Raw genomic sequence first — 22,928 nt, 5'->3', positions numbered from 1 at the left:
GCTGTCAGAATTTTGCCTCACTTCACACATTCTTCATTTTCTTCCTTCTGCTCCACTTAATTTTTTTTTTTTTTTTTGTTTTTTTTTTTTTTTTTGTTGTACTTGTTTCATTTTATTGAGTATCTGCAAAAAATTGAAATATACATAAATTCGATTTCGATATCATTTTGATGGGCAAAATAATAAAGCTCTAAAATTGTTATTGGCGGAAGACTTACGTAAGTTATTTTCGTCCGAGCGTTATAGCATTAGCAAATGAGAAAAATGTAATTTTGGAAAATACAAGTCATAATGCTAAAGAACTTCTGAGCCACATTATTATTTGCCACAAATTATTATTGCTCATGTAATATACCAGAGAATTTATCTATTCTTTTCAATAAAAGAATGTTTCTTGCTATCCAAGCATTTACAGAAATTTCAAACATTATACTGATTTTTAGAAAATTAGTTGCACTTGTCATAAATTATCTGAAGATTTACTTCGTCTAGTTTTTGAAAGGCTGGAAAACAAAATTTCCTTTCTTTTCTCGACTTTGACGGAAAAGAGAGCATGTTGAACAGTATGCACCATACTTTAAACCATCAAAGCCACTCATGTTAGAAACACCATCTTTTTTTTCATCCAGACATTTTTGTTTTTGAAAATACATAAAAGTATGGAGGCTGAAAATAATTTGTGATGAATGCGAATTAGGTATCTTCGCTAATAACTGGTAGTTTGTTTTGAAGGAATATAGTGCTGATGTCCAAAGCATATGAAGGAACAGAAAGAAGAGATAATTTCTGTTGAGAATTGGAATGTTATGACGAAAATGAAGTAGAATTAGAATATTTCTCTAGAATTTTCTCGGTTTATCTTTTATCTACGCATATGAGAAGAGAATTAATCTTATAAATTTCACATTTTATTTACAAAGGATGCAAAAAATTCTACACAAGCGTACCCTCCCTTTATATAAAATTTTACTGAAGTATTTAAATCTTGTATAAAGTTATTCATGCTGGAAACAGAGCCCACCAGTGGCCGAGCGGTAAAGTCGCTGAACACTGGTAGTTCGGTCCGAGGTTCGAATCCCGCGAACGGGCTGGCTGCATGGGTGTTTTCGTGGTTTTCCCCATGTGTAATGTGTATACGAGACAGTTTCCCTTAGAAAGTCCTCCACGAAGGCATCCCTCCCCTGAGGCAGATAGCCCTAGTGTGCTTTGCCATAATTAAATAAACCAAACCAATAAACCATGCTGGAAACAATATTTTACTATCGCTATTTCATGCGGTGATTTTCGTTAAATTGATAACAGTTTTTATGGAGAAACTATAATTATTTCTGAAAACATACACTTTGTTCGAACACTAAATTATGAGCAAAGTAAATGAATAAAATTAAAATATAATAACGTATTTGGTGCGACTTTTACAAATATTTGTGAAAGAAAGATAAACTTTTATAATAATTTATCTTACTTTGTGAAACTGAGAAGCCACGATTTTGCGTTAAAAAGCGCGATTCATTTGCATAGTTCTAAAAGTGAAAACTTAAGTTGGTCAGAGATGATTATTCGAACTAAGTTCATGCTTTGCTCTGAGAAAAGTTAACCAGAAACCCCACAGAAATGTACCAGCAGTACACATCCAGCCATGTAAATACATCCTAATGAAGATATTTAGCAAAAAAGCTTCAGTTATAATTATTTGTTTAAATGTAACGAAGCACACAAGGGCTATGTGGGCTTTCTAAGAGAACTATCTGATACATACGTTACACTTTGCGTAAAACATTAATGCAAGCAACTTATTTGTCTTGATTCGAACCCACGTTGAATAAAAGTATTCAACGCTCTTATTTATTTGCCCACTGCTAGGCTTTTTATGTTATTAAAAATCATTGAAAATTCAATTTATAAATAAAAGCAATCTCTACATAGAGTCTGTCTGTGGTCTGTGGGTGTCTTTCGTTCGCGCGTAAGCTAATAGACCCCAAGGCTACGAAAGTTCATACATAAGTGCATTTCGACAAGAGCCAGTGCACCTCGAAGCGATTTTTCCGAAATTCGAATTCGAATTTTTTTAATTTTATGTCTTGTGACGAAATCGCGTCATTTTGAGACATAATAAGCTACAGGAAAGCGAGATTTTACTCTACACACTCCATTTTCACATCGTCATGAACGTAGGCACTTAGCTATTTTACGAACTTAAAATAAATTTCGTATTTCAATAAATCGATTAAATACGAATTTATTTAACAAAGGGAGCTTAACACCTTTTCAACGGGATTTTTTCTAAAAAAGTTTATTTTTAAAAATGTACAGCTTATTTTTCTTTGATTTTTGGACACGTTAAACTTTCATCCTCGCGACTGCTTTTACAAAAAGAATTTTGGAAAAATGATAATATTTTGTATTTTTAAAACAATTTTTAAATGAAGCTTCTGAGTACACTTCTCACATCTTACATCTTTGAAAATGTGATTTTGGCAACAATTTTCCTGTCTTATTGTTGTTAATAGATTTTTGATGAAATCACATCATTTTTGAATAGTTTCATTCTTTTAGAAATATGGGTTTGGCAACAATGTTTCATCGTATTTCTTATGTCACTGTTTTTAAGAGATTAGCATATTTCATTGTCATTTGTTTATATATATAATACATTTGCATTGATTTTTTTTCATAAAGTTGTTCTGCAAAGTAAAATTGTGTGCGAATTTTTTTTTTTTTTTTTTTTAAGTTTTTTTTCCTGTTATTTTTTGCTTATTTCACTGTTTGTGAGATATTGAGAAGTTTTGCATGATTTTTTTTCTTCAACGGAAAGTTGGTTAATTTTTTATTAGGATAATTAATATTTGTACTAAGGGATTTAGCTTATTTCATTGTAATTTTTTTCTCTTGAAAATATAAGATAAAATATCATTAATTATAATTTGCTTTTCAGATTTTTGTTTTTGTTTTTTGTATTCTTTTATGTTATTTATTGCTCATTTCACTGTTTTTAAAATACTGAAAAGTTTTGTGTGATTTTTTTAGGAAACAAAGTTCTTAACCTCCTGTATACCATTTGAGTTCTTAAGATTTTGCAAAGGGAAGTTGGTTAATTTATTTATTAGAATAATTACTTTTTGTATTAAGGGATATTGCTTATTTCATTGTAATTTTGTTACACGTAATAACTATTTTTTATGAAGTTGTTCTGCAGAGTAAAATTCTACGCATTTTTTAAATTTAACGTTTGGTGTTCTCTTCAGCCATTTTTCCGGTACATTTAAAAGCCAGACGTCATGACGCTATTTATTTATGTACTAGCTTCGCTGCTAGTACATAAATAAATAGCTCTCATTTGGAAGCCATAATTACAAGGCCGGCAACATAGCGTTTGACTGCGCTGTGCGGCAGAATTTGGGGGCGGCGAAATTATTAGATTTAGGGACGAACCTGGAGGCAGAATTTTGGATTTGCGCAGCTTGCACCGGGCGACAAGCGCCGGACCTGCATAATTAAGTTCACCAATGAACGAAGATGCATAGTACTGCTCCATTGATATATTTTTGTAATTTTTGTGTTAATTCGTGTATTTTGTATTTGTGTTAAATTAATTGTGTGTTTTGTGCTAAATTTTTACAGGTAAAATACACATAAGCGCTATTAGTCTCGTTTCGAGATTTTGTGTCGGAAACACTTAAATGTCCGAGTAATTTTATTAACAGGTAATTTAATAAACAGTTAATTCTTTTTTGTTAAAGAATTAGAAAGGGGGCTTTATTCTTTTTCGCACATCACTAACTCAGTGGTTCTCACATTTCTTAGAATTTTTAATACAACATAAGAGTTTCAAGCACTTCAATTCCTGTATATAGGAGCAATGAAAATGTTTCGGCGCATAGGTAAGATATTATCCCTCTACAGCTCTATAAAATCAGTAAAGTTCAGGCATTATTAGCAAATCTGGTACTATTCGGTTTCGAGGACCGTAAAAAATCGCCAAACTATTGCTGATGCCAAAGCTGCCAAAAATAAGTGCGGCAACCCTAATACTTGCGGCAAGAAAGAAAGTATATAGTAAATAACTATCTAAGATTGATGTTTTAATTTAGATGAAAGGTTAATTTCATATAATACTTTTTTATTATTATAATTTATATGAAAAAGGCTAAACATGACTGAATGGAAGCAGAAGAGTAATTAACTGTTTCAGATCATTATTATAATTTATATAAAAATTTCTAAACATAACTGTAAGGATGCCTGCATCGCTATTTCGCTACCGACTTATCGCTAAAGCATAATTTCATCTCATTGGTTGTTCAAACGTAATTTTCTATAATGAACGATGCCTTTTCTTTGAAAATATTCTCGATAAAGTGCAGAATTGCTCACTTATTTGTTTGCCGCTTTTTACAAGATTAAAAACAATTAAATTTTTTGCCAATTTTCTTTTACTTTTTAAGTGAAAATAGGCCGATGTGTACATAGATAAAGTCAAGGGTGTGCGCAGTGCCATTTTTTGTGCAATTCTAGGATTTTCTTTTAAGTGAAAATAGGTCGATGTGCACATGGATACCGAGTATGTGCACTTCTTAAAAACGCGTCAAGCAGTGGGTGATTCTGCACTTTACCTAAAATTCTATTGCCGACTTTTTGTCATGGGCAATTCCCAAATTTTTAAATCCATAGGATATCAAAAAAGGATTTAAAAATTAAACTAGTATTTCAATCGTGTCTTAAGAAATATGGAACTATATAAACTTACGCAATCTGAAATCAGCGCGTACGCTAGATTTGGCGCGCTGTTAAATGGGCGCGTTTGCTAGATTTGGCGCTTATGAGCGTACATTTTCGCTGCAATTTTTTACGGTCCTCGAAACCGAATAGTACTGCAAATCTTAATTAAATCAATCATTTGTGATCAGCTACTCTTCGAAGAAAAATTTTTACATAAGAATTAAAATAACTATCCTCTCATTAATATCACACATTAAAGGAATAATTTTGTTAAGACAATGATTTTGTCTAACTGCACAACGAGGAATCAGTAACTCTCTGTGTAATAACATCTCTGAATAGCATATTTAATAAAATTGAGATTATTACAAAAGAAAACAATGTTTCAAGTACAATTCTTAATCAGATAATTAATAATTGAACAAATTACCATTAATAGAAATTTTCAGCTTAGGTAAATACATTTAAATACACAACTGCATGAATTTTTAATGACATAAAATGTTATTTTTCTCATTATAAATTATATAATATCCATAACTTTCAAAAAAAGGGAAAATTGCTTACCTATTCCAAAACAGAAGTGCACCGAGTATAATTCACTTAGAAAATGTAGAATTTCTTAGAGGACACTCATAAAACAGTTTTTTTTTTCTTTTCTTTTTTTTTTTTTTTCCCCTAATTGCTTTTATTCAGGACGTCCCATATTAAATTTTTTATAATAACTCAATACAAATTAAAACATTATTTTTGTAACACACAATTAAATTTTTATGAAAACTTTCAAAGTATCATTCGAAGATGTTAGATCCTTACTGTTCACTTTCTCATTCTCGGGTCAAGTTGGCTGCACCCCTCCTGCTCCCCTTTTCCCTAAGGCTGATTGCGCCTCCTATGGTCATTCTCGCAATTGCGTCCCTTCTATTTGTTCACACGCCTTTGTTCTTAAATAGAAAAAGATTCTTGTACATGTCTTGCACATAAAAGATGTACTGTCTGTCTACGGTAAGAACAGCACCCGCCATGGTGTCTGGCGAGTGGCGGTCGCTATAGCAACAGGGCTAGTATATTTCAAATACGGACGAACCAAGAGTTGCTTTATTGTTATTTTGTTTTTGGCGACTGTTGGCTTAAGGGAAGTTTATCATTCGTCTTCTCGGCTTCATTCCAGCTGCACGCATCTTTTCTTAAGCCTTATATTATTACTATTAGCTATTTTTATTCTCGTTATATCTTTTGTGCTAGCATTTGCTCAAATTCGCTTCTATTTAGCTTGATTTTCGTAGTGCTTTGTTAATCGCCAATTTTTTAAAATTCCCTTCCAGTTTAAGAAAGGTCAACCTTTAAAGTCTCAGTCACGTCAAATCGTGTATAATGTCGCAGAATTTTGCGCTTCTGAAGCTTCGGCGAACTCTTTAGTAGTTCCTCTTCCTTAAGTTTTGAAGAGCGAAGTATCAATAATGGGTGAAAATAAACTTCTGAATACACCTGGAAAGAAATGTAAAAGCCCTGCTAATCATAAGTGTGAAATTGACGATTTTGACAAATGCGTTCTACGGCAGACAATACAAGACTTTTACATCAAAGATAAGAAAGTGCCATCTGTGCGGAAATTACTGCCTGTCTTGAGGCAAAAAATAGACTTCCCGTGGCAAAAAGACTCTTTGTGCAAAGTTTTGTGTTCAATGAATTTTCGTTGGAAAGCGTAAAAAAAAAAAAAAAAAAAAAAAAAAAATCTTATCGAAAGACCTCACATTGTATTTTGGAGGAACAATTATTTACGAGAAATGAGAAAACTCAGAGCAAGTGAACGCCACATCGTTTACATCGATGAAACATGGATTGACAGCAATTTAACTTTTAAGAAATGTTGGCAACATGATACGGTTTTGGGTGCACAGCCAGTTTCCCTTAGCAAGCCCTCCATGAAGGCATCCCTCCTCTTAGGCATTTAACCCTGGAGGCTTTCCGTAATCATATAAACCAACCCAAACCACTGGTAATTAAGGAAAAAGCAGTTTTGATTTTAATTCACCTTCGCTTCCTTCCGCCATTAAATTAACCAGCTTTTGGTTTAGTTTAAAAGTATGGGAAAAGAAGAAATGTTCGCAAAACGTATTTATTGAGAGCATGGGTATGTAAAAAAACGCTTTTACTTTCAAGATGATTCCATATACATTTAATGATGAAATTTTTAGTCATTATTAAAGCACAAGCAATAAATTAACAGAAAATTTTGAAATAAAAATAGCAGAACGTCATTTAAAGACTGAAGAAATTGCTTTGAATGTTCACGGTAGATCAGCTAGAGGGGAGAACTATAAAAATTAAATTTATTTTATATTTATGAAGTGCGTCTATACTATATTACAGAGAATGGGGCAATCAAGTAGATCTTAGATTTCTAAGATGTCATCTATGATTTTGCAAGCAAACAAATAAACAAAAAAGAAGCAAAATAATAGCATGATTTCTTTTAAATGTCAAAATTAAAATTTTTCTTCAAAAATAAACACGGATTTTTAAATTTATTTCCCTACAAGTTTATTTTTACTCATTGTACATCTAAAGGGATGGCAAATTCAGCGACTTGTACCTCACACGGCAAAATCAAAGACCGTTTCTTGACTGCAAAAGCTTTATCTACGCCATCGAATTTTCATTTTCGGAAATTGGATGTCGGGGTCGACGCAAAGGGTCAACAAGCATTTTACTTGAAACTAAAACAAAATGTGAATATCGCCAAATCATCTTTAAATGCGCCAAGGTGGCAAACTCAGAAGTAAGTCTTTAAGACACCCCTACGAAAAATGGGTTAGGGCTCGTTTCTACGGCAAGAGATAGCTGCAGACAAACTGGCGAGAGCTGTTCTTACCATAGACAGACAGTACAAGACATTCTTGTACATCTTTTATTCTTGCTACATTTAGATGTTTACTTTCTGTGAAAAAAGAAAAGAAGCTTTATAACTGTGGAAAAATTTTTTAAGAATAAATACGTCTAGAATTGAAAAATGAATAACTATCATATTAAAATTTTAGAACTTAAATATAAACTGTTATATGATGAATCCAGAAAAAAGAAAGAAAAAAGAAAATGTTCGCATTCCCGTCCGAAGACATCAGTGATACCGTTTCATATTAATATTGCACTTTTTTGTTTTTCATTAGGATTAAAAGTATAATGCAATTTTTTTTTTTTTTTTTTTTTTTTTTTTTTTTGATAACGTATTAGAATTATAGTGTAGAAGAGAGGTTTTCGGCAGGGTCGGTATTGACCCCCTGGTTGTCGATAAAATTTTAAAGGAGGTAAATAATGATCAAGGAATACAATCAATAGCCAAATAGAGTCGATAGCCGAATTTGCATGGGCAGTTGATCGGCACAATAAAGATCCCATTGATTACGAAACTTTGTATTGATAAAAGTGATATTTAATTAGCAATTCATATAATGCTATATCACAGGAAGACAAGATTTATTCAAAACACATGCGTATAAGTTGAATTTTGGAGTATAATTATAATAACTAAGTCTTGGAATAAAAGTCATCCGAAAGAAGTATCACAAAATAAAAGCTTTTATCTAGCCTAACACCATTGATTTTCCCGTCTTCTTACTTAAGAAATCTTTAGTTAAGTCAATAACTTATAACGGGAAACAAGGAATAATACGGCATAAGCAATTTTATGCTAAATATTTAAAAATTTTCATCAATATATGAAGCGCAGTGATTAAAATCGAACTTTTAGGCAATTAAAATCTGTAATTTTTTTTCCTGAAAACTTTTTATATTTGTAAACTTAGTAAAAATAATTATACAAAGCATAATAAAACATCTGGTAAACCATTTTTTTCAAAACTTTTGTGTATGTTCTTAGCCTGAATATTATCTTTGAATCATATATGTGCATTTTTTCAAAATTTTTGTTTATGTTCTTAGTTCTAATTATTATCTTTAAGTCACATATGTGGAATTATTATTATTGATATGTTGCAGACTCTATATTATAAAGAAAAATGTAAGCGGGTAGATGAAGAAACATTTAACAGGGATCGATCTAAGAAAAGATTTGGGAATGCCTGATGTAGAACATCGATTTTTGCAAAATCAAGCCCATACTAAAAATTTATGAGGGGAAGTTATTATTCCCTCCTGCATTTACGAGGGAAATTCTTATTTTCTGCATAAAACTGATTTCGTTAATATGTAGTTTTGGCTTGCTGTTGATGATGGATATAATCTTACAAATACAAACTTTATGTCGCTATAATTAGCATTTTATATATGCTTACAATTATTAAACTGAGTAAGGCAAAGCAAATGGAGGTTATCCATCTATGGGAAGGGATGGCTTTATGGAAGACCTTCATAGGGAAACTGGTTTGTATTTGCATTTCATATAAGGCAGGGCTTAATTTCTAAGATTAGAAGTGCTGGAGCCCTATGAAAGACCGTCAGCAGAGAGAAACAAGAGTAAATAAATAAATAAAATGACTATTAAACTCATTAATAATTTTAAAATTAAATAGTTAATTATTATCAAATTAATTCATAGATATTTAATTAATGTTTATAAATTGCTATTTAATCAATAATTATTATATAATTAATTAACTAATTATAATTTAATTGATAATTATTAGATAATTATTATTTATTGAAATAATTAAAGATTGAAGTAATCAACTAATTAAAATTAAATAAAATGTGAAGAGATAAATTGAAATTTAATACGCGATTTTTAATATAATTTTATTGTTAAAATAAAATTTTCGAGATAAAATTTCTACTGAAATTGTTATTCAATTAGATAAAAGAAGTGCCGCAGCCTTCTTTTTCAGGGCCCCAGTGCGTTCCGGCTAGAATTATGATTTATTACAAAAAACTAAGAAGCATCGGAGTCGAGATCCGGTGGGTTTCGGCCCAATTTAAGTTCTGACCATAGGGGGGTGGGAAGTTCTTTTATCATCACAATTAATTATACTTAAAGTTTAGCTGATGAAAATTCCAGGGCGAAACAGAATGAGGCTATGAGTGGGTGGAAACAAAAAATGAGGGGAATCTTGGTGAGAGAGAACGTTCTCTTTGACCATGGCTCTCTGTTAATATAATTATAGCCATCAAGCCATGGAGGTAGGAAGTAAGGAGGTAGGAGGAGGTAGTCCTTTCTTAGAAATCACCTCATATGCGGTCAAGTCGTAAATTTAGAACCCCTTTTTTCACGGGGGGGGGCTGAAAAGGAGGGGATAATGTTGCTCATGGTCTTGAGAAAATGTGGGGGTCGTTTAAACATCTAACTTCTCTACATTCAGTTTTATACAGAGGAAAATACAAATTGAATTCTTCGAGTGAATGCAATTTTGTACAATGAAAATGTATTACTTAACGATAAACTGTAAGATAAATACCATCTTTTTTTAAAGCCATAGGTGTAAAAAGACAGATATTTGTTACACGAATGAATTTGTAGTAAATATTGAGTTTTTCATTTCGAATGCTATGTTCCATGTATGCGAAGTAGCTGAGTATGTGAGATAATAGTCATAACCGAATGGCTTTCAACCTTTTCACGTCTAAGGACTGTTTCTCAATTACATTGTGGTCGCTGCTTTTTGGTTAATTTTCTAATGACATATAAACAATAATTTTTTTTTTTGAGACTTATGAATAAAATAACGCCAACTAGACTGCAGAAAATTCTTAAGAATAAAGTTAAATAATACTGAAAAATACATTATTGATGCACTTTTGTGTTTTATATGTAGTAGTACTAACTACTACTATAATCCTTAAATGGAATCCTTAAATTATTCATGTCTATGTATAGGTATATATAAATGGAACCAAATATAGAACAAGGTATAAAATATCTTTATTATACAATGTTCATTACCATACGTATATTTACGTAATATCAATATAAATAGTTAGTTAGGTTTCGTACATATATAATTTATTTTTATATTTTGTATTTCTTAAGAATAAAGTTAAATAATACTGAAAAATACATTATTGATGCACTTTTGTGTTTTATATGTAGTAGTACTAACTACTACTATAATCCTTAAATGGAATCCTTAAATTATTCATATCTATGTATAGGTATATATAAATGGAACCAAATATAGAACAAGGTATAAAATATCTTTATTATACAATGTTCATTACCATACGTATATTTACGTAATATCAATATAAATAGTTAGTTAGGTTTCGTACATATATAATTTATTTTTATATTTTGTATTAGATTCAGTATTGTATACGTATCTGAAGTTTAATTTGTTCTCTTTTTGGGTTATGACTTTAAGTTAGAAAGAATTGTTAGGGCCTTTATAGGGATTACATTATATACAATCAGTTAGGATCCGACTTTTCTTTTCTTTTAATCATTATATATATTGAAATACTACTTGATAAGTATACATAAAATATAGCAGTTTTTTAAGCTACTTATTTATATATCTATCGTTTGGTCTGGTTTGTTTGTATTTACATATCTATCGTTTGGTCTGGTTAGTTTGTTTGTTTGTTTATAGCAAAGCATTCGACGGTTATTTGCCTAAGGGTAAGGGTGCCTCGTGGAGAACTTTCTAAGCAAAACTGATTCTTATGCACGTTACACGTGGGGAAAACCTCGAAAACGCCAATACAGCCAACCTCGTTGATCCGGATTCGAACCCCGTATCGACCTGCCAGAGTTCAACGACTTTACAGCTCAGCCGCTAGTGAGCCACACACACATCCACACATATACATTAAATCCTATTTACATATCGTTTATAAAGTATAATTGAGTGCAATTTAATCATAAAGAGTTAGAAAATATTCTATGGAATTAATTCGCTTCATTGACTTTTTGTTAAGCTTCACCATATTTCTTAAAGAGAATCTCAATGCTAGTTCCATTTCCAAGCTGTTTATGTACCTTATTTTTCATGCTTTGAATTATATTTAGAAAATTATTTCACTTGGTTATAGCTGAAAATGCAGTTTTTTTATTGAAGAATTTAAGGGTAAGAAGAGAATTATGCCCTTTTCTAATTGTTCTTGAAGAATTTAAATTTTTTTTAAAAAAGCGCACATTAATACGGATCACTGAACTAAACTGCTCGATACAGGACAGATTAATTAGCTACTAAATTTTGATTTTCGTTGAGTAAAAATGAATTCATCTGCATTCTATAAGAAAGTAAATATTCAAGAAATGTTTTTTTTTTTTTTTTTTTTTTTTTTTCCGATTCTAGCAGTCGTAATATTTTTCTTAAGTATTCAGCTAATTCATATTCAAATATTCCAATCCATTACAATAAGTAATAAATCGATACAGTAAATAAATAATTAAAATCAATTAAATGGAATTTTAATTGATTTTAATTGCCATTTTCCCTCTGATAAACCCCTCTTTAGAGATCAATAATAGTCGATCAGCTTTTGTAGGGGGTTCATTTTTCTTTATGGTATGCTTACGTTATATATGTATGTATTATGCATTGCTCATACTCGTCAATTGCAGCTTTTAATAGTTTTTGGAAAAAAATCAATATGAGAATCCAGAAAATGATTCTTAGCGACGCTAAAACTATTATTACTAGGCACTCTCATGCCACAGTGTTTAAAAAAAATCCCATTGTTTAAAGGTAGATTCTATGCTCATATTTTAGTCCAAAATTAAAAGCTGAAAGTCAAAATAAAGGGGGTTGCTCTTAGAAAGCCTCAATTAGAAGTAGTTATAGGAAATGTTAATCAATATTGATAATCTTACGGATTAAACACTTATTCCCTATTTGATCACGTGTATGGCAAACACATATTCGTCATTCATAAAGAAAAGAAAGGTGAATCAAAATGAGTTATATTCTTGTTTTTCCAACTGCAAAAACATCTTAAGATACTATCGGATTTAATCTTTAAATTATTCCAGTAATAATCAGAACAGTGGGGGCCATTATTCTTAACTATAATTTACTAATGCAAATCATATTTGGTTTCAAATGGCTTTCATTAATTACGTGAATGATATACTGATATACTGATACTGAATAGACCTAAAAACACTTTTTAAAAAAAAATATATATATCTCCTTATGATCCCTGACACAGCCGTTTACTTTCCCCTTCCGAAATTAAAGTCAGTCTCCTGCTCTTGACCGCATTTGCCAAGCCACCAATTTCTTGCCATTCCATTGTATCTAGTGTATTGTTATCGATGCTTACAGTTAGTTTTCCTCGCAGGAAGGAAAATTTGTGTTCTTAAATATGCGTTAAGTGACAGGGAGTACAATAAGAGTGAAATACTGAGATAAACTGCTCAAGCACGTCCTATACATCGCCTTCCCAGAGTATCCACTAATGGGGAGGGGGAAGCGTAACCAGTAACTTTACATTTAGGAGTCCGATTCAGGACTCATTTACCCCTGACACCCATACAAAGAATCTTTAAGGAATCCAAAGAATCTCCTTTGATATTCTTTGACCCATCTGCTTGATGCATGCAGGTAAGAAAGGGTGGCTTGGCAAATGCGGTCAAGAGCAGGAAGGAGACTGACGTTAATGACGGAAGGGGAAAATAAACGGCTGTGTCAGGGATCATAAGGGGAGATATATTTAAAAAAAAAAGTGTTTTTAGGTATCATTCAGTATCAGTATATCAGAAATAAATGATGCACATGGTATCAGATGGAGACAAATTACATAAGATACAAAAGTTATATTTATTTGTTTATTAACATTTCATTATTACATTGTTTTCGTTCAGGAATTTCCTTCCACCCCCTCTAAGCAATACATACAGGTACATGTAAGTCGGCTGAAAAGCAGTGGCGTAGCTAGGGTGGGGCAAGAGGGGGACATCTGTCCCCGGGCGCAACATCCAAGGGGCGCCAAATTGATGCTACGAAAATTTTTAATGAAATGTTTTCCATTCTTGGCACACAGAAAGGGGCGCAATTTCTTCAGTTGTCCCCGGGCGCTGGAAACTCTAGCTACGCCTCTGCTGAAAAGCACTGCTATAAACAAATAATCCAACCCAATTCCAGTTGAACAGCGCTTATTAATACTAATTGTTTACGGAAAGCATCCTAGTTTTTGAAAAGCTTCGTATCATCTAACATAAAATTAATTAATTAATCATCTTAAGAATGATTTTGTGTTGAATATAACAAAACATATGAGGGTTGGCTAGGCATGATTTCATGGAGAATTTTCTAAGGAAAATCGGCTCATATTTACATACCTTAAGGAAATCCACGAAAATGCTTACACAAAGTGGTACGTTGCAGTAGGGTTCCTTCAATCCATCTATTAAATTTGCATCTAATTGTCAAGTGCTCCCATCTGTTAAATTTGCATCTAATTGTCAAGTGCTCAATTTTTTTGGCTAGTTTATACATTCAAAGGAAAATACAAGTTACTCACTGAACTTCGCACGCTAGTCTGAATAACCTTTAAACCCGATGAACAGTATATTTCTGTGACAAGGCGAGCTTTCTGACTGTACAATCTGTTTTACATTTAGCAAGCTTGTGCCAAATAAGTTTATTCGCTATTTTATGTAATTTCTGCAATATTTTGTAATTCTTTTATTTTTTCATTTAAGTTTTATATTTTTTAAAGATAATTTCTTTTTATTCACAAATATTTATATTTTCTATTTTTCTAATAAGTGAAACATTTAATCAGATTCTGATATTTTGTTTTCATAAGATAAAGTACGAAACCTTTGTTAAAATTTTCATTGCTCAATGTAGTAATGTGACCGTATTTTAATGTGCTATTTTATTCGCGAGTCCATTCATCCGATTTGAAACTTGGAAATGAATTAACAAATCGATCTTTCCATTCAATTGGTCCTATCGACTTGAATACAGTGAGCCTGAGAAAACGGGAAGTATCTTTCGTAAATATAAAAATCATTATAAGCGCATTTCTAAATAATAATTTTAAAATATAATTTAATTTCGGCAGCTGTTTGACGCTGCTTTCAAAAGATTTCTTAATTATAAATATAAATATATATACTGAAAATTACGAAGAGCATAACACATACGTATCTGTTATTACAAGAATAAGTATTTCTAATAGGGCAGTAAATTTGCAATAGGGCAGTTTATTTACTATATCGATTTATTACTTATTGTAATGGATTGGAATATCTGAATATTTAAGAAAAATATTATGACTGCGGGAATAGGGAAAAAAAAAAAAAAACATTTTTTGAATATTTACTTTCTTATAGAATGCAGATGAATTCATTTTTACTCAACGAAAATCAAAATTTAGTAGCTAATTAATCTGCCTTGTATCGAGCACTTTAGTTCAGTGATCCGTATTAACGTGCGCTTTAAAAAAAATAAAATTTAAATGCTTCAAGAATAATTAGAAAAGGGCATAATTCTCTTCTTACCCTTAAATTCTTCAATAAAAAAACTGCATTTTCAGCTATAAAAGTGAAATAATTTTTTAAATATAATTCAAAGCATGAAAAATAAGGTACATAAGCAGCTTGGAAATGGAACTAGCATTGAGATTCTCTTTAAGAAATATGGTGAAGCTTAACAAAAAGTCTACGAAGTGAAGTAATTCCGTAGAATATTTTCTAACTCTTTATGATTAAATTGCACTCAATTATACTTTATAAACGACATGTAAATACTATTTAATGTATATGTGTGGATGTGTGTGTGTGTGGCTCACTAGCGGCTGAGCTGTAAAGTCGTTGAACTCTGGCAGGTTGATCCGGGGTTCGAACCAGGATCGACGGGGATGGCTGTATTGGCGTTTTCGAGGTTTTCCCCACGTGTAACGTGCATAAGAGTCAGTTTTCCTTAGAAAGTTCTCCACGAGGCACCCTTACCCTTAGGCAAATTACCGTCGAATGGTTTGCTATAATCAAAGAAACCAGACCAAACGATAGATATATAAATAAGTAGCTTAAAAAACTGCTATATTTTATGTATACTTATCAAGTAGTATTTCAATATATATAATGATTAAAAGAAAGGAAAAGTCGGATCCTAACTATTTGTATATAATGTAATCCCTATGAAGGCCCTAATAATTCTTTCTCACTTAAAGTCGTAACCCAAAAAGAGAACAAATTAAACTTCAGATACGTATACAATACTGAATCTAATACGAAAAATACAAATATAAAAATAAATTATATATGTACGAAACCTAACTAACTATTTATATTGATATTACGTAAATATACGTATGGTAATGAACATTGTATAATAAAGATATTTTATACCTTGTTCTATATTTGGTTCCATTTATATATACCTATACATAGATATATATAATTTAAGGATTTCCATTTAAGGATTATAGTAGTAGTTAATACTACTACATATAAAACACAAAAGTGCATCAATAATGTATTTTTCAGTATTATTTCTCGGCTGCTAGTGGTCGAAGGTCATCCAAGTTATTCTCTGAATTTCAAAGTTATCGGTCTACTTTATTACACGATTATTCATGCTCAGATTTTTGGAAATAAGGGATAAATTAAAAAGTGAATTCTGGATAACCAAGGATATTAAATTTATTTAATTTTCCGTTTTGATACGTTTTAGGTTATGAATACGCAAAGCTGCTACGTATGATTTATTTTGAGCGCAATTTAGAGAGTAGAACGAATAAGTTTCTTTAATTTGGTTTGGTTTACTTGATTATAACAAAGAGCACGAAAGTTATCTGCCTAAGAGAAGGGTTGCCTTCGTGGAGGGCTTCTTAAGGAAAACTAACTCGTAACCACGTTATATATAACCATGAAAAGCTGCTTTGCTAGGAATCGAACTCAGATCTAACAACCAGTATTCAGCAACTTAACTGCTCGGCCGCGTTTAAGTTTCCGTAAGCTTTACACGTAATTGTAATTAATATAACTACTGTGAGTAAAAATCCTTTCTAAGATATCCATCCATGTTTCAGCCCATCAGCGGGCAAGCGGTAAATACGCTGAACACTGGTAGTTCGGTCCGAGGTTCGAATCCCGCGAACGGGCTGGCTGCATGAGCATTTTCGTGGTTTTCCCCACGTGTAATGTGTATACGAGCCAGTTTCCCTTAAAAAGTTCTCCACGAAGGCATCCCTCCCTTTAGGTAGATAGTCCTCATGCGCTTTGCCATAATTTAATAATACTGATCCATCCATGTTTCTAGTTGATTTTTGGTATTCTGTGGAGGTGATCAACCTAGAGAGATGACGTTCAGTGCGTTTGTTTATATCTATAGAAATGCTGGTCACTTTTGGAAGTGATCGTCTTAGGGAGATGGTCGCCAATCGTTTATGGGCTTCTAGATGGTCCGGCTCTGAGTGGATCACGCATTGGGGCATTGTAAAATGTATTAAATCCTCTCTAAAACGATCATCCACGTTTCTAATTATTTTGGTTTTTGGTGGAAGTGGTCGTCTTCAAGAGATAATGCGCAAGTGTTAATTTCTACTCTTGGAAATTCTTTTGGAAGAGGTCGCCATGAGAAGGTTCATTGCATATTAAATGTTTAAATCCAGATCACGTGGTTATAGAATCCATTTTAATTAGATTTTAAAATTTTAGTAAAATAAAAAATCTGATCGTAACTTTAAATTGCTCTACAAGCTCAGATGAATTCGTTTTTTGTTATGCGTCAATCAATGTTTCACTAAACCGCAGCTTGAAGGCCCGTTTCCACTGCTGCGTATGCGTTTCTCCAATCAGCGAGCGAATTCACTTTGATTGACTTCTGCAATCCGGTCGGTGGGGTCGGTGTCATGGACCTTATAAGAGATAGACTAACCCAGTGGGCGGGGCGCCCGTCACCGACATGTCAGCAACAAAGAGTAGGGACGATCTGGTTTACTTTAACACTCAAACCTATGGCGTTTGTATCACATAACTGTTTTAATTATTAAATGTGATACGTTGTACAGTGATGAGATTATGAAAGCCACAGTTTTTTCCAAATAGGATTTAATATATCTCATTAAAGCACTTTTACTGCATTTCGCGCGTTTTTTTCTCACGCGTAATTCTTGTACAAACATCTTTACTTTCGTAACACGGTAAAAACTCGCACAAAATTTATGAACTTAATTTTGCGTAAAAATAAAGTAAAATTAAATAATATTGATAGCACGCGATGCTTTTGAAATTAATAAGGTAAAATTAAACAAGATCTGATAATTCTTTTTAAATTTAATGAACATTTTCAGGCAGTGATTTTCCAAACTATAATAACATTACAAAACGATCATATCTATTTCATTATATGATCATTAAATTATTAACATTAAAATGGATTAATTATAATAATTCATAAAATTCGGAGCATAAAATTTTCTGAGCGTAATGAAGGAAAAAAAAGATAAAATAAAATCTAGAAGCATTCTTTTTTTAAAGTTTTGTGTGTTACCTATATTTATTGAATATCATGTTCTTCGCCCGTAAACCACATACATTTGAAAACAGCATATCTTTAGAATTTCCGCACTGGAGATAAAACATTTATTTCTCGTACAGTGCTCGCTCTGAACTCGTTGAGTTTGTTAATCAAAAATTCGTTATAGCTTTACAAAATATGAAATAGATTAAAACAAATTCGAAATTCGGCCGTCCAGATGCCTATGTCCTAGGAGAGGATTACATTATTCAAAATTTGATGGCTCTAGATACTGTCGTTTTTGTCACAGTGCGAGAAACATACATGTGTTCATGCAGATTCTTCATTATTTAATTTCTTTAAATATAATACAAGGCAATAATATTTGGTAAAAACAATTTGCAAGAAGACACGGACATTTATAGTAAAACAGCGCGAAATGCCGCTTCGAAATTAACCGCCTTTCTAGGATACCGCCCCTTTGGGCTAATAAATTAAATTAACAGTAAATAAATAAAAAAGAAATCTTATGCAGAATTAAAAATAATTTTTAAAAATAATCACTATAAAATACAAGCAAAATTAATTATTACGGTTAAATACAATTTTAATATTCGAATTAAATGTATAAACATTTTTAAGGATTCAAAAGTGTTTATCACTATGATGTATTATGAAATATAATTGAAATAAAATTCCTTTATAGAAATTGTGCTGTAATACACACATATAATTTTAAAAAAGCAGCACAATTTAGAATTTTAAACAAAACTTTCAAATATTCGTTTTTAAATATTTTAGTATTTTTTACTCATTTACACCAATAAAAAGCATAAAAATTGCAAGAGAAAATTGCTTGTTTGAAATTTTCTATTAGTTTTGATTTAAAATATTATTTTCTAAAAGAAGTAGTTACAAATTTCCTTACAGCATAGGAAAAGCTAAAAAAATATCCAGTTCTGAAAGCATGCAATAGCTTTATAATTATTTGGAACGTTAATTATGCTTGATAAATATGCTAAATTTTTAAAAATCAATCTCAGTTTCAAAAATAAAAATATGTAGAAATTCTAATTTGTGAAATGGTGCGCTACAACCAGCTTTTCCTTGACAATTATACACGCTGCAATAGGCAAGCAATGTTAAATTTCTGCAAGTCGTCCCTACTCCTCCGGATGTCATCATGGTGACAGCCGGCAACGCCTCAGACGAGGGAGAAAACCCGTTTGGGTTAGTCTATTTCTTATAAGGTCCATGGTCGGTGTGCGGTGACGGATGACATACGGATGGAGTTCAACAATGTTCAACTTCTATCCGTATGTCTGCGGATGCGTTGGGGTCACGTGGTAAAAAAGGAGGAATCAAGTTCAGTCACTAAAAATTAATGGCGGCAGAAGTAGAGATGAACGCTCGCTAACAGGGAAAGAACGTTTTGCTAAAAAATACTTATTTCTGAATTAACATTACAGCGAGAAATCTGCGTGCTGAAAAAGACAGCAATCAGCTGAATTTAGTTAAAAAAAGATAGGAAAAACAAGATAACTGCAACTACAGTACTTGTTCGTTCAAGAAATTCAGTTCAAGAAAATCAGCGGCAAAAATTATAATTCCAAGTCCATGAAATAGCAAAATTTGTTCTGATAATCATTCCCTAGTTCTGCATACTCATTTAGCTTTAATGAAAATGAATGTCTGACTATATCAAACTGCTATAGCAAATTAGATATGATTAAAAGATTTGCTATTTTTTTCTTTTGAAACAGGTAAAAACTAAAAACGTTAATTATAAATTAAATTTGATAGCCTTTTAAATACTCCAGTTCATTGAAGAGTATGTTAAATTTGTATTTCCCTTTAAAAATATATCTTTTTGGATAACATATATTTGTAAGCACATGAAATATACTTTTAGCAGCCCGTTTAACTTCAATCCGAACGCCACTTTAAAAGATAATGATTTTTGTAAAAAATGTACTAGAAGCTGAAGAACAAACTCTGATAAATTTTTCAGACGATAGCACACTAAAATAGGACCAAAAAACTTAAGTTTTAAGAATTGATTTAGTTGATGATGTACAGGGTGATTATAATTAAAGTTTAAGTTTCAAAACGCTATAAAAAAAGAACCACTTATGAAAATGACGTCAAATTTGAAAGGAATGTTATTGAAGAAGGCGGAAAGCGTATGGCAGAAGAAAAAATTTAGTTTCAAAAGTTAGCAACAGATGGCGCTGCAAGCGGAAGAAGACGTAAATTAAAATGTTAGTTAAATTTCAGTGTTATAAAGCTGCCAGGTACCAGGCTGTTCCTCATTTCGCGACTCAGGCATTCGCCATGGGTGTTTCACTGCAGGACCGCGCTCTGCTGGTAAAGCTGTATTACAAGAATGATGATTGTGCAAGAGTAGCTCTGCAAAAATTCAGGACACTGAAGGGTATAAAAGAAGGCGTTGGTCCAATGAGTGTCGTAGGTCTAAAGAAAATGATGCAAAAATTCGAAACGACAGGTACGAAACATCCTGCAATGCTATCCGTACAAAATTGGCCATGTGCAGGAGTTGCTTCCTTCTGACCTGACAGCTAGGGAGACGTTGGAAATTTTCCACGGCCATTCATTATCCACTTTCCATATGACCATATGACCATAAGCCCATTTCCATATGACAGGATACGTGAATACCCAGAATTGTCGAATATGGGCAACAGAAAATCCACTGGCAACGCACCCCGTACCACTTCATCCTGAAAAGGTCACGGTATGGTGTGGCTTTACGGAATTAGTCATCATACAACCATATTTTTTCGAGCAGACGGGTGCTTCCGGTCCTGTTACCGCAATCGTCACTGGTCAGAGGTATGCGTCTCTTTTGCGCAACCACGTGATTCCAGCTCTGCAACAGCGTGGATGTGTGAATGAAATCATTTTTATGCAAGATGGCGCTCCTCCGCACATTGCATATCCCGTGAAGCAGCTGCTGAGGCGCCATTTCGGAAATGCTCGAATTATCAGCCGTCATTTCCCTACAGCCTGGCCGTCCCGATCGCCTGATCTTACTCCGTGTGATTTCTGGCTGTGGGGATATCTGAAGGATGTTGTGTTCCATGCTCCAATTGCAAATTTAGCGGAATTAAAGGCACGCATTTCGCAAAACATTCTGAACATCACCCCGGAGACACTGCGATCCGTTGTGGAACATGCTGTTTGTCGCTTTCAACTTGTTGCACACAACGGTGGACACCATATTGAACATGTTTTGCGACAGTTCCGAACTTCTTTGATGAATGGTTCTTATGCGGTATGCCGCCGCAAAACTCTTGAAACCCACCGATTTGTCCCTTCCGATGTGATATGTACAGTCATGCAAATAAAATTATTCAACAATTCTAATTTGTCAATGCGTTTTAATGTGTAACTTCCACCTTAGCCGTTGTTTTACGAAACATTTCTCGTTTCTCGTCGTGATTCTCTAACTTTTGAAACTAAATTTTTTCTTCTGCCATACTCGTTCCGCCTTCTTCAATAACATTCCTTTCAAATTTCACATCATTTTCATCAGTGGTTCTTTTTTTATAGCGTTTTGAAACTTAAACTTTAATTATAATCACCCTGTATATAAGCCAAAATATGCATGCGACTCACGTGCAATCCTAGCTTAGTGGTAAAGCTGATGGTAAGGATGTTCATTTTTTGGAGTAGTGAGTTCGAATCCCATTCGCTTTTGGCACCCTGTCTGCAACTTTCTTACCTTTTTATTCCAATTTGATCTATATTCGTGTTTTATAATTTATTTCTATTATTATATGCATTAAATATATTGTTTTATTTATGCTCTTATTTATTTAAATTTTTCCCGCAGAAAAATTAAAAATTATATAATACTAATTTAAAGCATATCCTGTACATATATATTTGAATTTAACAAACATTCTCTATTCGTAAAAAGCAAATTTAAAGTGAATTAAATTTAAATGAAATTTAATGCAAATAAAGAAATGATTAATTATTGCTGCGAACTAATCTACAACATCATTTAAATTCTGAGAGCATATGTAGATCAAGTGCAAGTATCAAAATCCATGAATAAATATATAACTCCAAAAATTTATTAATCCTAAAAAATTTATAAAAATGCATAAGTGAATAATGGGATAGATTATTAATCCTAAAAAATTATAAAAATGCATAAGTGAATAATAGGATAGATTATTAATCCTAAAAAAATTATAAAAATGCATAAGTGAATAATAGGATAGCTTATTAATCCTAAAAAATTTATAAAAATGCATAAATGAATAATAGGATAGATTTAATCCTAAAAAATTTATAAAAATGCATAAGTGAATAATAGGATAAATAAATTTTTGGAATTATATATTTATTCATGGATTTTGATACTTGCACTTGATTTACATATGCTCTCAGAATTTATATGATATTGTATATTAGTTCGAAGCAATAATTAATCCTTTATTTGTTTGCATTAAATTTCATTTAAATTTAATTAACTTTTAATTTGCTTTTTACGAATAGAAAATGTTTGTTAAATTCAAATTTCATTCTTTGCAGCAATGGCGCAAGAGAATTATTTAAATTTAATTTATTTTGAAACCCTGCAGATATATATATATATATATATTCGTTTCACTTTTATGTGAATGTATATACATGTGCTCAGAATTTGGGATGTTTACGACTCTAAACTTTCATTCCAATTAACATGAGACAGTATTAATGCCCTAAAAATTTTTTTAACAAAAAATTACTATAATAATTGCTTTTAAATTCAGTCCTCTCCAGCAGAAGCGCAGGAATTAATTAATTAAATATTTCCATTTTCTT

The 22,928-nt window shown here is 32.0% G+C and overlaps 1 protein-coding gene across 3 annotated transcripts in view; it reads right to left on the bottom strand.

Annotated features, from left to right (window-relative positions):
• The window catches only part of LOC118204081 (uncharacterized), a 240,928-nt gene that overhangs the window by 156,360 nt on the left and 61,640 nt on the right, over positions 1-22,928 (bottom strand). The gene's annotated exons all lie outside the window — the stretch shown is intronic.

Source organism: Stegodyphus dumicola, chromosome 2, assembly GCF_044657685.1.
Source record: "Stegodyphus dumicola isolate Sdum_Otavi_A_Nest chromosome 2, ASM4465768v1".
Lineage (NCBI taxonomy): Eukaryota > Metazoa > Arthropoda > Arachnida > Araneae > Eresidae > Stegodyphus > Stegodyphus dumicola.
Note: the sequence above shows the minus strand (reverse complement) of the source record. Positions and strands in the feature narration are given on the sequence as shown.